We start from the raw sequence: 20,324 nt of genomic DNA, 5'->3' as shown, positions 1-20,324 counted from the left end.
ATTTTTTAAAACTGTTTTCAATCTTCGATCAAACGGACGATCCAGGTTTTCAGACAACAAAACCTTGTATCATTTAAATCACTTTTTTTTTACAGTTTCTTATAAACAGAAAATCATTTCTTTGGGCCTCTAATAGAGTGTAAGTCCCAACTCCTTTTTCTTTTCATAGTTTGTTTTCAAAAACTGTTTTTACAAAATCTTCTTTCTGTTTTCAAAACATTCTTCTGGTATTTGAAGGGCATTATTCCCGGTGAAACTCTTCAGATACCTATGTGACCTTTGTCCATCTTCACTTCTTCTGTTTTCAAAAACAACCTTTAACTGTTTATCATAAATATTCAACTGTTATCAATAAAACAAAATTGCTGGTAAGGCTTTGTACATACTTCTTCAAAGGCCTCCACTCCATCCAGGTTAGGCTTTATAGCTTTCAAATTACAGTCTTTATTTAAATTACTGTCAAATATAGAACTGTTTATATATTGTTTAGAACTACGTCTGAGTGTAAACCTTAGGACAGTTAAACTATATATATTATAGGACTATGGCCTAGGATAGAGAATGTCTTCCCGGTGAAGGCTCTTTCCTAATTAGAGATCTTTAGTTCAAACCCTCAAGATGAATTATTCCCGGTGAAACATCTTGAAAAATCCTTAGAACCCAAACTAGGACACATCCACCCAAAGAGGAATTATTCCCGGTGAAACCTCTTACCCATTTGCTTAGAGCCAAAATAAGTTCAAAACCACATAGCTTCCTCTTGTGCTATAACAAGGACCCTCGATGACCCTCGATTAGCCTCCTCTTAGGCTTTGTACAAGGACCCACAGGCTTCTTAAAAGCATTTCCAGCTTCCTCTTGAGCTTGTATACAAGGACCCATCAGGTTTCTTATAAACATAGGAACAGGTCTTTAGTCACCTTTTAGCCTATCCTGGTGAGTTTTTTCCACTTTAAACCAGACTTTAAACAAGCTAAGATTGTCTCAATCTCATATTGAGTACACCTTTTAGAATGAGAGACATGGATAGTCTCTGTCACCCTTATCTTCATTAATTTCCTTAGCAGAGTCTAGGACCCATAGTTATCTATCCTCAGTCAGTGTCAGCCTTAATCTTGGGCTTTAAACAAGAAGTCTCAATTAGATAATATTTCTGCTATCATTCAAAATCCTTGGAAAGGGTTAGCCTCCAAAAATTCATTCTTTAAAAAGATAATTTCACCAGCTGAGTCAAAATCCCTAGAAAGGGTTAGCTTCCAAAAAAAATTAGTCTTTTAATAAATAAATTCTCTAGCAGAGTAAAACTCCCTAAAGAGTCAGCCTCAACCTTGGGCCTCATACAAGGGATGAAATACTGACTTCCCCAGTTAAGAGTCAGCCACAACCTTGGGCTTCATACAAGGCACAAAATAGAGTCTCCCTAAGTAGAGTCAGCCACAATTCTGGGCTTTGTACAGAACACCAAATAAAATCCATCAAATAAATACTCTCCAGCTAGAGTCAGCCTCAATTCTGGGCTTTGTACATAACACAAAAACTCTTTAGTTTAAATCCATCCCCAGTGGAGTTATCTCCCAAAGTCAATATAATCAATCAAAAGCCTCAAGCTTGGGCCTCATACAAGCTAGCTAAAAATCAAATCTTTTAAACAGTAGGAAGACATAGCTTATCTCTATAGAAAGATATTCCTCCTATCTCACCACATTCAAACAAACAAACATTTCAATTTCAATTTCAATTTCAATTTTTAACATTCTCCCATTTAGGACTTTGAAAGGCATGCTCTGAGGCAAACAAACCCAGACTTGTACACTTTCCCTAATTTGGATGAGAATCCTTCTTTCATTCAAGAGGCATGTTGGCTGTCATACTTGATCAACCAAGTAGGCTCCCTCTCTTAATGAAATGAATTCAGCTTTTCTGTCACTTTTGAATGTTTGTGGTGGAATAGTAGAAATACCTCTCTATAAAGATGAGTTCATGTCTCTTTACTGTAAACAGAGATTTAATTCAAGCTTCAACCTTGAGCTTCAAGCAAGGCACCAAAAATCATTAATTTCCATAATTAGTTCTCCGAACTACATTAAGCTCTGACTTCCATTAGGGATATGTAGGCATAAGGTTCACAAGGAATCTTAGCGAGCTAATAAAATACCAAAAATAGTCAGTCAGTCTGTCTTTCTTTTAATTCAATTCAATTCCATCTCCTAATACAAAGGAGAAACTTTCCCAATAATAAGCAACAAACACAATCACATTGACACATAGAAGGTTCCCGTAGAGTAGTACGGATATGTAGGGTGCTTAAACTCTTCCCTATGTATAACCGACCCCCTGGACTCCAGAATTTCTAGTCTAGGTGAATCCCCACACTTAGCAAACTCCTAGGGTTTATTTGATATCTTTTTCCCCTTTCCTACTCGTAGGATAATTAAAATGTTCGTGTGATATCGTAGGAAGAACTGAAACAAAATTCATCCCGCCACAGGCGCTTCCTCCTTCCAAATTTCGCGTGAAGGGTCTAGCGTGCCATCCTCCCAAGTGAAACGGGGAGGTAAAAAAATGACACCATAGAAAAATGGCGACTCTTCTGGGGATATAAGTGTTAAAAACCTTGGTTTTTCATCAAACAAGAGAGGTCCTGCCTAACCTCTGTGTCATTTCATGTGATTGTTGCATATATATTTGTTTATTTTGTTTTTTTTATATTGGGAAAGGGCTTGATTCCCCCTTGTGGTGAGAAATCCTATACCCGGATTTGAGTGCAACATAAGATAGGATGGAGGATGTCTTCTCGGTGAAGGCCCTCTAATCTTGGTTCCCAAATCTACTCTTGGGATTTGCCTGGCTTGTTGTGATTAACTGCGCCAATGCATTCCGAGACTGATTTATACCAGGAGGACCTAGAAACACATTAACCCCACTTAAAGCCTTTCTTAGGACGTAGAGCGGTGATTACGAAAGTAATTGTCACGCAGATACTACACTCAGAGAAAACTCTCTTATAGATACCAGTCAACGTATTTTTAAGGTTGAGCAAAAACTCTGAGATCCCTAGAACCCGTTCTACAGGTACAAAAATCCTTATCCTTAGATTACCTTGGGGAAAGGTTTGCGTTGTGACTCCATGACCACTATACCCTTCTACGCCATGTTTGTTTAAAAACTCTTGTGTGTGCATTCATCATAATAACTAAAAAAACAAAAGAGTTTTTTTCGAGTCGTTTTTCAAGGAAACTAAATAACGAACGTTTTGAACTTCATAGAAAGAGAGAAACGGAGAAAGGACTTAAGGATATATACCATGGATTATAGAAGAAAGAGAGCTAGGAAATACACCTCCAAGATTCCTAAGGTTGAGGAATTGGAAAAGCTCGGAAAACTGGTGGTTAACCCCCAGGCTTTCAAGGAGAAGTATGGAAAACTTCTGCCTCTTCTCAGCACCAATATTGTGGATGGGATCCTTCCCACATTGGTACAGTTTTACGATCCAACGTATCAATGCTTCAACTTTCCAGATTATCAACTCATGCCTACGTTGGAGGAGTACTCTCGTCTAATTGGAATACACATGTACGCGCAAGATCCGTACTCCGGTTTGGAAAAGAATCCTGACGACATTATCATTGCAGCAACTACTCCCTTGAATGTAGTCGATATCAGAACTCATATGGTGAGTAAAGGAGGAATTCTAGGATTACCCTCTAAGTTCCTGTTGGATCAAGCTCGGTACTTCGTCAGCATCCAAGATATGAGTGGTTTTGAGGATGTCTTGGCATTGCTTATCTACGGATTGTTTTTGTTCCCTAACATTAACGACTTCGTCGACATCAACGCAATTAAGATCTTCTTAATTGGAAATCCAGTTCCAACCTTGCTTGCGGATGCTTATCACTCTGTGCATTCAAGAAACCTGCAGCGAGGAGGATTAATCACATGGTGCGTACCGTTGTTATACGAATGGTTCGTCTAGCACCTGCCAAAGTCTAGTACTTTCTGGAACATGTGGGATGGCCTTTACTGGTCACAGTAAATCATGTCCCTCACTCATTCGGACATTGAGTGGTGTAGTCCTGACAACGACGAAACCAAGATCATCTTCAGTTGCGGAAGTTATCCCAACGTACCCCTTATTGGAACTAAGGGAGGAATCAGTTATTATCCAGCTTTATCCCGTCGTCAATACGGCTATCCCATGAAAAATATACCAAGTAGTATTCAATTGGAAGGTCTGTTCTTCAAGAACATCGACGATCATGGTAACATGCTGAAGAAGGAAATTGTCCAAGCCTGGCGTCTCATTCACACAAAAGGGAGAAGATTGCTAGGAAAACATCTTTGCATCTCCCTGGATCCTTACCTTCAATGGGTACGCGTCAGAGCATTCAAGCTCAGGATGCCATATCAACATCAAGAACCTATTCCCCTAAGGAAACCAATTTTCCTTTTCTCCACCGATGTTGAAAAACTACAAGCAGCATTAAACAAGGTATGCCAAGAAAGGAATGCTTGGAGGAACAAGTATCGAATCGTCAACACGGAAAACGTTGAGATTCAGAACATCCTAAGAAGGAAGGATAAGTTACTTGAAGTACTCGATCGACAAGTGACACAATCGTCACTTTCTCATCATATCCCTCCTGCTTCCTGGATCATCGATCAGCTTACGTCAGAGAACGCTTAGCTCAAGAAACAGAAGAAAATGTTAGAACGTGAAGTCGGCTCTTCATCAAAGTTTTAGAGTCCTTTCTCTCAGTTTCTCTGTATTTCCCTTTTCAAAGTGTGTAAAAAACGGCATTTTCGCTTAATTAATAAAAAGTTTGATGTTTCATAACGTAATTATGGTGTTTTCTTGAAAAATATTAACTTAATTACATATCATGCATCGCTTTAGTAGTACGCACTGACACGAGAATTGTCGCGGATCTAATCATCACTTTCCTTTCTCCAGAAAGAGAGGAGGAGAAGGAGGTGAACCAAGACATTCAAGCTGTCTCATTCATACAACACTCGTTCAAGTCGCAAGAAAAGAATGGAAGACTTAGAACAAGAGAATGGAGAACTCAGAGAAGAGGTTACTACTCTCAAAGATGCTGTTGAAAGGCTCTATAGTATGGTAGAAGCCCTAGTGGTTGCACAGAATCAACCAAAGCCAAAAGAACCACAAAGGACTGTGGTTTCCGAGATCGTTTCTACTCCTATTCCTCAATATACCATGCCACCCAACCGACCTTGGGGCATGCCGTATAACTTTATTCCAGACGGGTACATACCCCCAGTTTCTGAAGTTCCAAGAGCTACAACGGATGTGCATCCACCGGAGGGTTACAGACCTCTGGAAATTGAAGTTCCAAGAGCAACGACGATGGGTTACGCTCAACAGAATGCTGAGATTCCGAGATCTGCTGTCATGGCTTCTCCACAGCCAATTATGCATACTTTTCCTCCACCGAGCGGACAAGTATATCATCACGCTTCCAGTGAGGACGCTGGCGTGTATGAAAGATTGGACGAGTTCCAGGAACAATTTCTGCAAATGCAGAAGGAACTCAAGGCTCTCCGAGGACAAGATCTATTTGGAAAGAATGCTGCAGACCTCTGTCTGGTTCCAAATGTTAAGATTCCTCACAAATTCAAAGTACCAGAGTTCGAGAAGTACAAAGGGAATTCATGCCCACAAAGTCACCTCGTGATGTACGCTCGAAGGATGTCAACTCAGACTGATAATCAAAAATTACTCATTCATTATTTTCAAGACAGCCTAACTGGTGCTGCACTCAAATGGTACATGAACTTGGATAGTTCAGAGATTCATACTTTTCGAGACCTCGGAGAGGCCTTCGTCAAACAGTATAGGTACAATCTGGATATGGCTCCCGACAGAGATCAACTTCGGGCCATGACTCAAAAAGATAGAGAGAGCTTCAAGGAATACGCTCAGAGATGGCGTGAAGTTGCTGCTCAAATATGTCCACCACTTGAAGAGAAAGAAATGACAAAAATCTATCTCAAAACTTTGAGTCCATTTTACTACGGACGAATGGTTGCAAGTGCAGCAAGTGACTTTACCGAGATGGTAAACATGGGTGTACGTTTAGAAGAAGAAGTTCGAGAAGGACGCTTGAACAAAGAACCAGAATCTTCTATTGGTCCAAGGAAGTATGGAAGTTCTTTCCAGAAGAAAAAGGATCAAGATGTCAGCAATGTCTTGCACAAAGCTAAGAAGAAGTTTTCACCTCAAATTGCTACAATAAATCCGGTTGCTAGTTCAGCGCCAGCTTATCAACCTCAGGGTTCTAGACAACAATTTCAACAAAGGTCGCAGCAACCTCAGCAGCAGGTTCGACCTCCAAATTTCAACAACAATCGGGCGCAAAGGTATCCTCCCTTTGACCCCGTACCAATGCGGTATGCGGAATTATTTCCAACACTACTGGCGAAAGGACTCATTCAGACAAAGAATCCTCCAAATCCTGCGTATGAATCACCACCTTGGTTCAAGGCTGACCAATCTTGTCCCTACCATCAGGGGGAACCAGGTCACAATATTGAGAACTGCTTTAGTTTCAAGGTCGACGTTCAAAGATTAGTGAAGAGTGGAATGCTATCCTTCAAGGATACTAATCCTAACGTCCAAGCGAATCCTTTGCCGCAGCATAAAGAAGCTTCAGTGAATTTGATAGATTAATACCCCAACGTCATTCAAATCTACGACATCCGTCAGATCGGGGAGAATCTTGTCAAGATGCACGCTAGACAAGCTGGGTACGGCCACGTACCACCTCACAACTACTTCACATGTGAAATTTGTCCAAAGAATAATCAAGGATGTGCTGTAGTTCGAGCTGCATTACAAGAACAAATGGACTTAGGATGGATTCAGCATACCCGAGTCAAAACTGAGTACGACGTCAACATGGTTCAAGGATGTCCAGGAGAATACAAAATCTACAAAGTCGAAGATCTCGAAGGATCGGTAGTCAGGTTCCATAAGACTTTAAATGGATTTGCCTACTTTGGAACGGATTTCTATCCTTACAGTAGATGCAGAATCTGTCGGAGAAATTCACGAGGATGTTTGCGCGTCCGCAACGACATTCAGAAACTGATGGATTATAATACCATTACAGTTCTTGCCAACAGAGAAGATGACGAAGTCTTTACCGTGTCTCCTCAAATTAATCAAGTTGAACCAATGCAAGTCAAGTATGACAGCGGGAAGACAACAATTTCTCCATTAGTCATCTACTTACAAGGTCCTGTACCGTATGAGTCCAGCAAGGCTATACCATACAAGTACAATGCTACATTCTTTGAAAATGGTAAGGAAATACCATTATCATCTGTTGTCAACATTGCTGACGTTAGTCGAGTCACCAGAAGTGGACGAGTCTTCAACAGAACAACAGAAAATGTGGAGAAACCTTCGGAAGAAGTACCACGTAGGCAAGACAATCATCCGACCAATGCTATTCAAGCGAAAGAAAATGATGAGATCTTGAAGTTAATCCAGAGGAGTTAATACAACATTGTAGACCACTTGCTACATACTCCGTCTAGGATATCTGTTCTATCCCTACTATTGAGTTCTGAAGCTCATAGGGAAGCTCTACAGAAAGTTTTGGAACAAGCTTTCGTAGAACCAAGCGTTACTATGGAACAATTCAACAATATCATTGCCAACATCTCCGCAGGAACTAACCTGAGTTTCTGTGATGAAGATCTTCCTGAAGAAGGAGTGGACCATAACCTTCCACTTCACATCTCGATTGGCTGCATGAACGATGTTCTCACGGGAGTCCTAATAGACAATGGATCCTCTCTCAACGTCATGCCGAAATCAACATTGTCAAGATTATCCTTCAAAGATTACCCGCTAAGGGACAGTCATGTCATCGTCAAAGCATTTGATGGATCGAGGAAGTCAGTTTTTGGAGAAGTAGATCTTCCCATAACTATTGGACCTCGGACGTTCAAAATCACTGTCCAAGTTATGGATATCCCAGCGCAATACAGTTGTTTGCTTGGTCGCCCATGGATTCATGAAGCTGGGGCAATTACTTCAACACTTCATCAGAAACTGAAGTTCATTAGAAATGACAAATTGGTAACCGTATGTGGAGAACGAGCTTTGATCGTCAGCAACCTGTCATCATTCTCCGACATAGAACCAAAAGAAGTCGCTAGAACTAAATTCCAAGCACTTTCCTTGGATAAGGAAAAAGGAAAGGAGAAAGCAACGTCTATTTCCTTCTACAAAGATGCAATCCGAGTTGTAAAGGATGGCACTACCAGTGGTTGGGGGCACATTGATATTCCTACCAACAACAAGAACAGAACAGGAGTTGGCTTCTTTCCAACATCATCAAAGGCTATTCCAGGAATTGAGGTAGTTCTCCCAATTCAAGAAACTTTCCGTAGTGGAGGTTTTCTTCAACCTGTTCAACAAACAGTCAATACCATTGGTACGGAAGACCCCGATGAGAATTTTGAAGTGGAATGTATGTCTTACCTTCTCGAGGCAGGATACATATCCCTATCAGAGTCTGATTCACCTTGCTGTTATCCAACTAAAGGATCTGAAAGTAAGACTCAACCAAGCAGTGATGAAGTTACCAACAGCTTCACCACCAGAAGTCATGGTTCATCAGAAAAAGTTCCTCCTATCCCCGAAGAGACTTGGGATACATTAGGAGAACCAAGCGGAAAATTCGACTACATGGTGAAATACTCCGCTCCTGAAAGTTCAAAAATATCTCTTGGAGACATTGTTCCAACTGGATGGAACATTGATTACGAGTACCTCACTCAACCAAAAGAGATATATAACCCTTACTATTCAACATCAACATCTGGTGAAGTCATTATTGAGGATTATATCCCCAAGTCACCTTCCGAGGCTACGGATTTAGAGTTCACATACCTAGTCAACGCCATCTTGGGAGAAGAGCAAGACCAAAATACAGAAGAGGATGATCTCGAAAGTGTCTCCGACAACGAGTCTCTCCATTCAGAAGATTGGAAGTTTCCTCATAAGAAAAACCGACATACTCCACTTGGAAATGGGTATGCTCACACTGCTCAGTCTGCTGAAGTAGAAGAAGATCGTCTGAGTGTTAAAAAGACAGTGGTTGGTAAATCAAGACCTACCACAGGCCAACTTAAGCCTAAGGTGCCAGATTACCTAGTGCACAATGGGGTTCGCCACTATTGGACATCTGTTGAAGTTTCAACTGTTGTTCGCACTCCTAAGTAGGAACTTTCACCGTTATTTTGTCCTCTCACCATAGCCCAGGGTGAAGAGATGTTTCATAGGGCTTTGCATTTTACTATTTCTTAGGAAAATGTCCCTCTTTGCTTCACCCAAAGCAATAGAGTTTTGTTTTATAGGGTCTTTGTTTCAAGAAATGACTGTCAATAAATAAAAATGTCATTTTGTTCCTTCGTTAGTTTTTCCTTTTCTTTTTTCGGAAATTGGTAATCCTAAAGAAAACACCCTAAAAAACATCAAAATATTCCATTAACTGCATACACCGAGTCTTCCCTCGTTGTCTAAATAAAATCATCACACATATGCAGATTAATCATAAAATACCCCGTTGAAACTACGACCGTATGACTTCTCCAAGCTTTGGGTTTCCTGTATTCGAGGCAGAGGAAGAAGAAGACAAAGAAATATCAAAGGAAATTTTACGATTACTTCAACAAAAGGAAGAGTCCATTCAGCCATACAATGAGCCTCTAGAGATCATTAATCTTGGTTCCGATGGAAACAGAAAAGAGGTTAAGATCGGAGCTTCGCTCAATTCAGAGATCAGAGAGAGTTTGATACAACTGCTCAGAGAATTCTCAGATGTCTTCGCTTGGTCCTATCAGGATATGCCAGGGTTGGATACCAGTATAGTGGAGCATCACTTACCATTAAAAGTAGAGTGCCCTCCAGTTAAGCAAAAATTGAGAAGAACTCATCCAGAAATGGCCATGAAAATCAAAGAGGAAGTTCAAAAGCAAATCAACATTGGTTTCCTCGTCACTTCAGAATACCCTCAGTGGTTAGCTAACATTGTTCCCGTTCCTAAGAAAGACGGAAAAGTCCACATGTGCGTCGACTACATAGATTTGAACAAAGCTAGCCCTAAGGGTGATTTTCCTTTACCACATATTGACATGTTGGTAGAAAGTACAGCAAAATCCAAAGTTTTCTCATTCATGGACGGATTTTCAGGATACAATCAAATCAAGATGGCACCTAAAGACATGGAGAAAACAGCTTTCATCACCCCCTGGGGAACGTTCTGCTACCGCGTTATGCCTTTTGGACTAAAGAACGCAGGGGCAACGTATCAAAGATCCATGACTACACTTTTCCACGACATGATGCATAAGGAAGTGGAAGTCTATGTGGACGACATGATTGCCAAATCAGAAAATGAGGAAGATCACATACAGAATCTGACAAAGTTATTTCAACGCTTACGGAAGTTTCAGCTTCGCCTGAATCCCAACAAGTGTACCTTTGATGTCTACTCAAGAAAACTCCTTGGTTTCATCGTCAGCAAACGAGGAATTGAAGTAGATCCAGACAAAGTCAAGGCAATTCAAGAAATGCCTTCACCCAGATCCGAGAAACAAGTTAGAGGATTTCTTGGACGTCTAAATTACATCTCGAGATTCATATATCTCATGACTGCAACTTGTGCTCCAATTTTCAAACTTCTACGGAAAAATCAAAGTTGCGTCTGGACAGACGATTGTCAGAAAGCGTTCGACAGCATTAAGGAATATCTGCTCGAACCACCCATTTCGTCTCCTCCAGTGGAAGGAAGACCTTTGATAATGTTGTCATACCCTAATTTTTGACCCCCCTGAGATGACATATCTTCAGGATTTTTCATCAGGTCAAGACAAGTACCCAGAGCAGTCATTTCTCCATCTAGTACCTAATCAAGGATGCTCAAAGACAAGAAAGCTCAGGCAAAGGATCAATCAATACAAAGATTAGTCTCTAATACAATCATGGAGCTCAAAAAACTTCACTTTTCTCATCTATGATTGATTAGACATCCAGTCATATGAGTACAGGTATACTCAGGTCACCAGACTAGGGTTTTGAGCCTATCAAGGACTAAAATCAGGGATCACATTTGGGAAACCCTAAGAAACCTCAGAGGGTCATTCAAAGACATCAATCATCTTCAAATAACTCATATTACAAGGTCTATTGGACATCACACTTCAATTCAAAGTCTACAGTCATTACTTTCACATGGTCGACAAATTAGGGTTTTGACCTAATTCACCAAGATAGTTGACTTCTGATCAGGGCATGAATCCAAAACTCAAGACATGATTCAAGGATCTCTACTACCTCCATATAATCCATTTATATCATCCATTTGGGGAGAAGATCTTATTTCTACACAAAAGCCCCAAAATTCACTTTGTCAGGAAAAAGTCAACTGTGAAGGATCATCATTGACTTTTAAGGTTTTTGGTCAAAAAATGACTTTCAAAGATCAATATCATCAATATATGGATGTCAAAGTCATTTGGCCAAAGAAATTCAAAGAAATTCATCAAGGAGCGAAAAGTCGGGAATTAGGGTTTTTGAAGGCATGGTGAGATATCAAAATTTCACCTACACAACTCAAAAAAACTTCCAACATGAAAGTTGTAGATCTTGCCAAATAAAACAACATCTTACAAGGGAACTTTTTTCAAAAGATCAACCATTTATGAAGTTTTGGAAATTTTGAAGTTTAGGTCATAAACACTTAGAAATTTTTCTAAGTGTTTTAACCTAGTTTTCTTCCAACTTTGGGCTCATTTTTCACAAATTTCCTAAATTATTCTGAAGAAGACATAAACTAATGATTTGAAGTAGATGTTTAGGGCTTTCCAAATTGTGTTCAACCTTCTCCAAATTCAATTTGAGCTAGGAGTTATGCTTGTTCAAAGTTGGCCTCATGAAGTAAAATTATAGGTCATGGACACTTTTGGACTTTGCAAATTTTGTGCAAATAACCTCTCTTATGGATGCTACACGACCCATAACACATCTGAAATCATGCCATGCATTCATTTTCACCATGCCATAAGGATTGAAGAAGATTCTAAAAACAAGAACATGTGATTATGTAATGATTACATTTGTGAATTTATGGCAAATTGATGAATCACCCAAGGAATCTTCTCACCAACCAATTAGAGCTCATTTCTGGCTCAGAATTGTCCCCTAAGATCAAGCAAAATCGAGGGCTAGGGGATTGATCAAATGGAATCAAAATTCTCATCATTGCATAAGAGATATTTGCAAAATTCCTTCATGGCTAAGAAAGCAAATCAACTTCACTAAGGAAGCTCACTCCTCTGCAGCTATACTGATCCATTTGCCTATAAATACAGATGCATTCCTCATTCAAAAACACACCAAAGCAACCATATTACTTGCTTTCTCTTTCTCTCCTCTTGTTCATTGTTTTTCAAAGTTCTTTGGCAAGAAGAATCGATTTCTTCAAACCAAAGCTTATCTTTGGGAAGTGAGCATTCTAACATCTCAAGGGAGGTCATTTGAGGTGATCCAAGCACCTGGATCACTTCTGTAGGTGGAGGAACACCATTGTTGCTCTCACTTTGGAGCACTTGCAGTTGGAGGTCCATGGAGTGATTCAGAAGGTTTCAAGGCAAGCCAATCATCCAGACACACTCCTCAGGTCATAGTGAAGCTAACCAGATGGCTGCAGCTCATCTGTAACTCCAAATTCAACAACCTTCATGTTCACTTGAAGCTGAAATCGAGGGAGGTCCATAGAACAATTCAGAAGGATTCAGGCTACAATAAGCATCCAGTTAGCATCATTGAGTCTCAGGGAAGCTATTGAGATCATTCATTCAAGCCCAGGTGCCCTCAATCATCCTCACGATCTCCATTTTCAGAGGTAAGTTTCTGAACTTCACCTCTCTAATTTAAGTACCTTTTGTGAAATAGCTCGATTCTATCTTGTTCAGCATCATCAGAGGATTGAAAACCCTCTATCATCATCCATTTATCTTTCAGTATAGTCATTTAATTTGATTTTGAAATTTTAGGGTTCTTCACGATTTCTGGTAAATTAGTTAGATGTAGTTAATATTAGTTTATGTTAGTTACATATTTAGAATCGTGAGTGAAATTAGAGCAAGTTTCGTGTTTACATCATGGCAAATGATTGAGAAATGAGTGAGTTCAGAAATTCAAGTTCATAGAGCTTGAGGTTGAAGACGAAAATGGTGGTGGCGCGCAAAATTCAAATCTCAGGGCAGAGTTTATTTTATTTTGAGTGGTATGCGTTTTATTAATGACTAAACAACTTGCCCTAGTGGCCACACATGCGCCCTTAGTATCATCATGCCACAAGTCTGGGGTTCGAATCCCCCTCGCCCCAGACTTTTTGATTCTTTTATTTTTTAAGGATTTACAACTTGTTTTGAAATATGACCAAATGGAGGCAAGTCACTAACACTGAGCGCGCGTTGGCTCAGTGGTGTTGTTTTGGACTGGTGACCTCAAGGGCGTGAGTTCAAGCCTTGCTAGGACCAAAACCTATTTTTTTACCACTTTTCTAACTTAATTCCTTCACAACTTTAACCAATTATTTAACTTATCAAATTAATTCATTTTGACTTCATTTTTTAAACACTTGTTGATTAATATATATATTTTATAAATAATCAAAAAAATCATAAAAATATTATTTATTTCATGTATTTTAATTAGGTTTAAAATAGTATGTTTTAAATGTTTTCTTAAATACTTTAAAATATATATTTTCATCTTGTTTTAACCTAATTACTTTGTGAATAATTTTATGATAAAACCCTAATTATTTAGGTCTTAATTGGGTATAGATTTCATCTTTGCTTTAATTAAGTTGACTTTTGTCAAATCTCAAAACTGTTTTCAATCTCTGATAAAATCAAATGATTAGGGTTTTCAAACAACAAAACCTTGTATCATTCCAAATCATTTTTCAAATTGCTTTTATCACCAGTACTGTAAAGTACTGGGCCTCTAATAGAGTGTAAGTCCCAAAAACCTTCTCTTCTTAGCTTGTTTTCAAAACTGTATTTTCAAAATCTTCTTTCTGTTTTCAAAACATTCTTCTGGTATTTGAAGGGCATTATTCCCGGTGAAACTCTTCAGATACCTATGTGACCTTTGTCCATCTTCACTTCTTCTGTTTTAAAAAACCATTAACTGTTTATCATATATATATTCAACTGTTATCAACAAAACAACAAAAATACTGTTGAGGCTGTACATACTTCTTCAATGGCCTCCACTCCATCCAGGTTAGGCTTTACAAGCTTTCAATTTACAGTCTTTATTTAAATTACTGTCAAATATAAACTGTGCATATATTAGTTTAAAACTACGTTTGAGTATAAACCTTAGGATAGTTAAACTATATATATATATATATTATAGGAATATGACCTAGGATTGAGAATGTCTTCCCGGTGAAGGCTCTTTCCTAATTAGAGATCTGTAGTTCAAACCCCCAAGATGAATTATTCCCGGTGAAACATCTTGGCAAAAACCTTAGAATCCAAAAATAATAGGACACATCCACCCAAAGAGGAATTATTCCCGGTGAAACCTCTTACCCATTTGCTTAGAGCCAAAATAAGTTCAAAACTACATAGCTTTCTCTTGTGCTATAACAAGGACCCTCGATTAGCCTCCTCTTGGGCTTTGTACAAGGACCCACAGGCTTCTTAAAAGCATTTCCAGCTTCCTCTTGAGCTTGTATACAAGGACCCATCAGGTTTCTTATAAACAGAGGAACAGGTCTTTAGTCACCTTTTAGCCTACCCTGGTGAGTTTCTTCCAATTTAAACCAGACTTAAAACAAGCTAAGTTTGTCTCAATTCTACATTGAGTACATTTTTGGAATGAGAGACATGGACAGTCTCTGTCACCCTTATCTTCATCAATCTTCCTTAGCAGAGTCTAGGATCTATGTTTATTTTCTCCTCAGCATGTGTCAGCCTTCATCTTGGGCTTTAAACAAGAAGTCTCCACTAGATAATCTTTCTGCCATCATCTCAATAAAAACCCCTGGAAAGGGTTAGCCTCCAAAGTCAATTAATAAAAAAATGTCAAAAAAAATAAAGATTCATTTCTCTTAGGAGATAATTTCCCCAAAAGAGTCAAAACCCCTGGAAAGGGTCAGCCTCCAAAAAACATGATAAAAGTCAGTCTTTTAACAAACAAATTCACCAGCTGAGTCAAAATCCCTGGAAAGGGTTAGCTTCCAAAGAAAAACAGTCTTTTAATAAATAAAATCTTCTCAGTAGAGTCAAAACCAACAAAAACAGTTAGCCTCAACCTTGGGCTTCATACAAGGCACCCAAACAATAAAACTCCCCTGTCAAGAGTCAGCCTCAACCTTGGGCATTGTACAAGGCAGATAATAGAGTCTCCCCAGTGAGTTCTTCATCACTCAGTAGCCACAACCTTGGGCTTTATACAAGGCAGATAAACCATATCTTTCATGTGGCAAAGATTCCTAACACTTAGGATCTTTCCCCATATAGTCATCCATACTTAATTCATTTAAGAGTCCGCCACAACCTTGGGCTTTGTACAAGGCAGAAAATAATGTTTTCCCTAGCTAGAGTCAGCCACAACCTTGGGCTTTGTACAAGGCACATAAAATAGAGTCATTCAATTATCCTCAAAAGTTAGCCACAACCTTGGGCTTTGTACAAGGCACATAAATAGAGTCTCCCTAAGTAGAGTCAGCCTCAATTCTGGGCTTTGTACAGAACACAAAAATACCCTGTAATTAATCCCCAATGGAGTCATCTCCCAGAGTCAATAATTAATTAATCAATCAAAAAGCCTCAAGCTTGGGCCTCATACAAGCCAGCTAAAGTCAAATCTTTTATACAGTAGATAGACATAGCTTATCTCTATAGAGAGATATTTTTACTACTCTACCACATTCAAACAAACAAACATTCAATTTCAATTTTAATCAAGTCTCCCATTTAGGATTTTGAAAGGCATGAGCTGGCAGTAAAACCCAGACATGTGGTAACTTTCCCTAATTTGGATGAGCATCTTTCTTTCATTTAAGAGGCATTTGACTGGTATACTTGCACATACACAAGTAAGGTCCCCCTCTTGAATGAAATGAATTCAGTTATTCTGTCACTCCTTTAAATGTTTGTGGTAGAATAGTACAAATACCTCTCTGTAGAGATAATTTCATGTCTCTTTACTGTAAACAGAGATTTAATTCCAAGCTTCAACCTTGAGCTTCAAGCAAGGCACCAAAAAAACAAGTAATTTCCCTAGTTAGTTCCCCGAACTACATTAAGCTCTGACTTCCACTAGGGATATGTAGGCATGAGGTTCACAAGGAATCTCAGCGAGCTAATAAAATACCAAAAATAGTCAGTTTGTCTGTCTGTCTGTCTTTTAAAATCAATTCAATTCTCTCTCCTAATACAAAGGAGAAACTTTCCCAATCATTAGCAATAAACACAAACACAATGACACAGAGAAGGTTCCTGTAGAGTACTACAGATATGTAGGGTGTTTAAACACTTCCCTATGTATAACCGACCTCCCGGACTCCAGAATTTCTAGTCTAGGTGTAAATCCCCACACTTAGCAAACTCCTAGGGTTTAGTTGAGATCTTTTTTTCCCTTTCCTACTCGTAGGACAAATAAGAAAGTTCGTGTGATATCGTAGGAAGAACTGAAATAAAATTCATCCCACCACGGGCGCATTCTCCTTCCAAATTTCGCGTGAAGGGTTTAGCGTGCCGTCCTCCCAAGTGAAACGGGGAGGTAAAAGAAAACGACCACCACAAATGTACTTAACCGTCTTAGAAGATTCCATGGGTTGTGTCCTTAGACAGCAAGACGAGACGAAGAGAAAGGAGCATGCCATCTACTACCTGAGCAAGAAATTCACCGACTGTGAATCCCGCTACTCCATGCTCGAGAAAACCTGTTGTGCTTTGGCCTGGGCTGCCAAGCGTCTCCGCCAGTACATGATTCGACATACTACTTGTTTGATCTCCCATATGGATCCAATCAAGTACATCTTTGAGAAGTCTGCCTTAACTGGGAGAATTGCCCGTTGGCAGATGTTGTTATCAGAATATGACATTGAGTATCACGCACAGAAAGCCGTGAAAGGAAGCATTCTAGCTGAGCACCTGGCTCACCACCCACTCAATGGTCATGAATCAACCAGTTTTGACTTTCCGGACGAGGACGTCATGTACCTCAAGATGAAAGATTACGACGAGCCACTACCAGATGAAGGATCTGAGATAGGATCCCAGTGGTGCTTGATCTTTGACGGAGCTATCAATGCTTATGGATGAGGAATTGGGGCAATCATTGTTACCCCTCGAGGTACCCATATTCCACTTACCGCCAGATTAAATTTCAAATGCACAAACAATGAGGCCGAACGTGAAGCTTGCATCATGGGTCTCGAAGCCGTAGATCTAAGAATCAAACACTTGGATGTATACAGAGATTATGCTTTGGTCATCAATCAAATCAAAGGAGAATGGAAAACACGCCAACCTGGGCTAATCCCTTACAAAGACTACGCGAGAAGATTATTACCATTCTTCGACAGGGTAGATTTTCATCACATTCCTCGTGAAGAAAATAACTTGGCTGATGCATTAGCCACACTCTCTTCCATGATTAGGATAAATCATTGGAAAAACATTCCTCAGATCGATGTCATGCGCCTGAATAGGCCCGCTCACGTCTTCACAGTAGAAGCAATCATCAACGACAAACCGTGGTATCACGACATCAAAAACTTTCTTCAAAGGTAAGAGTACCCTCTCGGGGCATCAAAGAAAGATAGAAAGACTTTGAGAAAGTTAGCTGGAAGATTCTTCCTGAATGAAGATGTTCTGTACAAGAGAAATTTCGACATGGTTCTGCTCAGATGCGTTGACAAGAAAGAAGCAGACACACTTATGAGAGAAATACATGAAGGTTCCTTTGGTACTCACACCAATGGACACACCATGACAAGGAAAATACTGAGAGCAGGATATTATTGGCTGACGATGAAGTCAGATTGCTACCAGTATGCAAAGAGGTGTCACAAGTGCCAGATCTACGCCGATAGAATTCACGTGCCACCATCTCTTCTCAACATACTCTCTTCCCCTTGGCCTTTCTCCATGTGGGGAATCGACATGATTGGAATGATCGAGCCAAAAGCGTCCAACGAACATCGCTTCATCTTGGTAGCCATTGACTATTTCACCAAGTGGGTTGAAGCAGCTTCATATGCAAACGTCACAAGACAAGTTGTCGTCAGTTTTATCAAGAATCACATCATCTGTCGCTACAGTATTCCTAGCAAGATAATCACTGACAATGGGTCAAATTTGAATAACAAAATGATGAAGGAACTTTGTGAAGAATTCAAGATTGAACATCACAACTCATCTCCTTACAGGCCAAAGATGAATGGAGCTGTAGAAGCAGCTAACAAAAACATCAAGAAAATCATTCAGAAAATGGTCATCACTTACAAAGATTGGCATGAAATGCTCCCGTTTGCTCTTCATGGTTACCGTACATCTGTACGTACTTCGACTGGAGAAACTCCTTTCTCCCTTGTATATGGTATAGAGGCAGTCCTACCCATAGAGGTTGAGATTCCATCAATGAGAGTCTTGATGGAGGCAAAATTAACAGAAGCCGAGTGGTGTCAAAGCAGATTCGATGAATTGAACTTAATCGAAGAAAAGCGCATGACAACTTTATGCCACGGACAGCTATATCAACAAAGAATGAAGAAAGCTTTCGACAAAAAGGTTCGACCTCGCACAATCAAAGAAGGCGACCTTGTACTAAAAAAGACTCAATCTTTTCTCATAGATTTGAGAGGGAAATGGACTCCCAATTATGACGGCCCATACATGGTCAAGAGAGCTTTCTCGGGAGGAGCCTTAATACTCACGACTATGGATGGAGAAGAATTCACCCGTCCTGTGAACGTCGACGCAGTCAAGAAATACTTCGCCTAAATAATTTTTAAAAAAAAAAACAGCTCGCTAAGTTGAAAACTCGCAAAGAGCGACTTAGGCAAAAAAGAGCGTCTCGGTGAATCGAAAACCCGAAAGGGCGATTCAGGCAAAAGTTAGAGACATAAAAAATATATAATCAATCCCGGTAGACTTAAAACCCGAAAGGGATAGTCTACGCAAAAGTTAGGGATATATGGCAAGTAACTGTGTTCAGGACAAACTTGATCATTCAGAAAATCCATAGCGGAGTATTCACCATCAATAGGTCATCTTCTACGAAGCACGAATACAGAACAACTCTGAGTGGAAGGGAAAAATAACGGTCGTCACGTTTCATCGTAGCCCTTTTCTCGAAAATTACCAATTTCCAACTTTGTAAATACTCTATGGGATCAAGCCTTTGGCTGGTCACCGTTCCATAAATAATAATTTGAGCCTTTTGCTTTTCTTTGCAAATCAAGTCTTTTTCAGTTTCTTAAAATGCGTTTTAAGTTTAAACAGTCATTTTCTTGAAACAAAATGTTTTCATAAAATAAAATGAATTTACTCGCAAAAATAAAGGTGAAATTTCTTTCTGAGGATTACGAAACAATAGGAAGAATGCAAACAGTTGCTCCAAAAATGGTTGAGACTCCGGGAACCAAAATTTCCCCATGAGATCGCTCTGCGAACATCTCCCGATGACGCATCTTCACTTCAATTCATATCACTTCAAATAGCGGGCAACTGATAATGAGGTATCCCCAATAGAGTGCAAAGTGCAAACTGTAAGAAGAAGACATCTTCTGATCAACAAAATTTCAAGTCGTATCATAGGATTTCACATCTGCGACAATTCTATTTCACATTCACTTCACATTTTATAATCATCATAATGTTCATGCATATTACACACATCATAAATGCATAGTTAGCATGGTCTAGTTAGGCTTTAATCCTGTTATTGCTCACATCACATGGACATTTGCTCACGTTTCCCCTACGAGTTATGAAAAAATCTTCCTCTTCGTGATGACGGTTCATACACAAGGATTCACCAGCAAGTCAGCAAGCGGTAATCTCCCTCAAAGAGATAGTTTGTTCACTACTGTTGTTATCCCCAAGCAAGGTCGACAAATGGTAGTCTTCCTCATGAAGATAGTTTGTCCACTTTTGGGATTCCCCAACCAGGATTCTCCAACAGGTTGACAGTTGGCAGTCTTCTCCGGAAGAAAATTTGTCCACTCTTGGACTTCCTCAGCAGGTCGAAAGTT

This window comes from Vicia villosa, unplaced genomic scaffold (assembly GCF_029867415.1).
Source record: "Vicia villosa cultivar HV-30 ecotype Madison, WI unplaced genomic scaffold, Vvil1.0 ctg.000434F_1_1, whole genome shotgun sequence".
Lineage (NCBI taxonomy): Eukaryota > Viridiplantae > Streptophyta > Magnoliopsida > Fabales > Fabaceae > Vicia > Vicia villosa.
Note: the sequence above shows the minus strand (reverse complement) of the source record.